We start from the raw sequence: 2590 nt of genomic DNA, 5'->3' as shown, positions 1-2590 counted from the left end.
CACACACCTCAGAGTACTTAAGGGTGGCTTCAAGTTGGAATGATAAAGTCTCCCCGTTCGGACATGAAAATAGAACTTTCTTAGACAGAAAGAAATCAACAACGGAGACATGTGGACGACGATTTCAGTCACTGCACTTTGAATAGCATTTTTACTCGAGTTACAGGAGATGCACGAATGGCCCTTGACCTACGCTCTTACGAATGCCTTGGAACATTCAAAGAGAACAGCCCTCAAGTCCTGCGGTTTATTATAATGTTGTTGCGTGTCGAGGCAGTATTTGACTCCGTCCTACCGTTGAGACACGGGGCGTACTGTAAATGAACTGCACCTGACAGCTTTAGAAAAACACCTCGGCTCAGTACGGTGCTGAGAGCTCAGCGTTGCTGTTGTTCTAATTAGCACGCACTGCATCGGCTATGACCCGAACTTTTCAATTATTCCGATCAGTAAGTCAACACGTAGTCCACATGAAAGGTAGAAATATTCTCTTGTCTGTCTCTTGTTTTTATAGAACTGAATGTCCCTGACAATGTACTGTTAGTTTTAATTGAAGAACGGCATCTGTGTACAAATATACCAGACAAGTTTACGTAACTGCTCATGCAACACTCAGTTGTAATTAGTCAAGAAATAAAGTCGAACAACAGCTGCGAATTTGATTCTGAACGTATGAGATTGCAGCGCCTTTTGCTTCCATTGACAAATGATAGAGATTCGAAGAGAGATCCTTCAGACCAGCAAGCAAACCCACGGCTATTTCGGTTTTCTATCTAGGCAACGTTGGTGTCTGCAATAGCAGACATGAAAGCGTGATGCAATTTCTGTGGCTACATTTGTTGCACGTCATGCACAGTAAGAGTGTTTCTAACACCAAATAAAAAGTCAACAATTAGCGATCACGCCTTCTCCTCAGTTAACCCACTGAAACCCTTGCTGTTAACAGTTCTTTACTGCGTGCTTTACGAGCACCTACATATTGTGTCGGTTCTTTCAGCTTTATTCATTAGGTTTTCAAAGGCATAACCAGAGGTGCGAACACAAAGTGTGTGGTTACCTGAAGAATTGATTTCCATGGCAGCGGGGACAAGCGATTTAGCGTTTTTATAGCACGAGGAAAGGAATAGGGGCACTACGCCTTTTCAGCGCAGGCACAAAGCGACGTGCGGCAGACGCCGTAGTCGGCAGGATTCGAACCTGCGCGGGGAGTCCCCAATGGATTTCGAGTCCATCGCCTTAACCACTCGGCCACGACTACAGCGAGCTCGCCGCTGCCGCATTCCTCCTATAATCTAACACGGAGTGCGAGGTGGCTGCGGAAACTTTTTCAAAGTCGCTCTCCGTTAAAAAAAAAAAATACCTTTCACAAAATACGTGCCGGCAGACAGACACGCCTCAGAGGGTTTAAGGCTGGCTTCACGTTCAAATGATAAAGTCTCCCCGTCCAGAAGTCAAAATGCAACTTTGGCAGACAGAAAAAACATCAACAAACCACAAATTTGGACAAGGATTTTACAAGCTGCACCACATTGCACTTTCAAAAGCATTTACATTCGTGTTAGACGCAAGAATTGCCTTTGATTTGCGCGCTTACGAACGCCATGGAAAACGAAACAAAACTAAAGCCCTCAGCTCTTGCACTTGATTATAATGCCGTTACGTGTCGAAGCAGTAATTTACGTCATCCCACCACTGCAACACGGGGAATAGAGGGAAATGAGCACAAGGTGAGATATTTTTAATCTGTAAGGCTTCTGTAGTTTCTTTTTGAAATCATTGTTACAACATATTATGTAAAAGCATGTTGAAAAGAATCTACCTGCATTCCAGCGGCCCTGAGCAAGAGGCCGCTGTCCAGGAGGAAGAGATGCCAGAGGCTGCTCTAGAAACTGAAACAGAAGCGGATAAGGAAGGGGAAGATGTGAGCTCTGAAGAACTCTATCAGCAGTAAGACTTTTTATTTTTCAGATGTATCTATTTTTTACTAAAATTCTATTTGTCTTATAGGTATAAAATGTTTAAACCGGTGTTTTATATCCTTACAGGCCCTGAGTAGTTAAAAAGTATCAGCAGGCCGGAAGAGAGTGGCCCAAGCTGGACTCTATAGAAAGCACTCCCTGGATGCTCCTCTCCTGATTGGATTCAAACAGTACCTTACCAAGGATCTGGGAGTGGCAAATTATTCTCAGGAGGTATTTATTTTTTAAAGGCATTTAAAATTAAGCAATGGTATCTTCATTGTAAATGTTTTTGTTTCTTAGCTTAAAATTCACCCATGTGAAATGATGTCAGCCATAAACATCATGACTCTATATTTCCTACCTGAATCTATTCTACTTAAATTATTACATTATACACAATTTGAGTTAATTTTAAAAAGTAAAAGGTAATGAAAGGAATGCATTTTCATAAGAAAGATAATACCGATATGCATGTGATAATCTTCCTTATATCATGTAGTGCGTCATTTGGACACTTTGTGGGCTTGAAATACAAAGAAAATCATGTTCTATGGTACAAGATAAATACAAAACTTAAGCTTTTATTTTAATTAGATTTGTTTATAAAAGCATAAGCAATCATTTATTAC

General features: G+C 41.3%; 1 non-coding gene across 1 annotated transcript; it reads right to left on the bottom strand.

Moving 5' to 3' along the window:
• Positions 1-1176: 1176 nt before the first annotated feature.
• trnas-cga (transfer RNA serine (anticodon CGA)) lies at positions 1177-1258 on the bottom strand. The gene has a single exon. It is a non-coding gene; the product is annotated as a tRNA-Ser (tRNA).
• Between the last annotated feature and the right edge of the window lie 1332 nt (positions 1259-2590).

Source organism: Lepisosteus oculatus, unplaced genomic scaffold (genome assembly GCF_040954835.1).
Source record: "Lepisosteus oculatus isolate fLepOcu1 unplaced genomic scaffold, fLepOcu1.hap2 HAP2_SCAFFOLD_40, whole genome shotgun sequence".
NCBI classification, from domain to species: Eukaryota; Metazoa; Chordata; class Actinopteri; order Semionotiformes; family Lepisosteidae; genus Lepisosteus; species Lepisosteus oculatus.
Note: the sequence above shows the minus strand (reverse complement) of the source record. Positions and strands in the feature narration are given on the sequence as shown.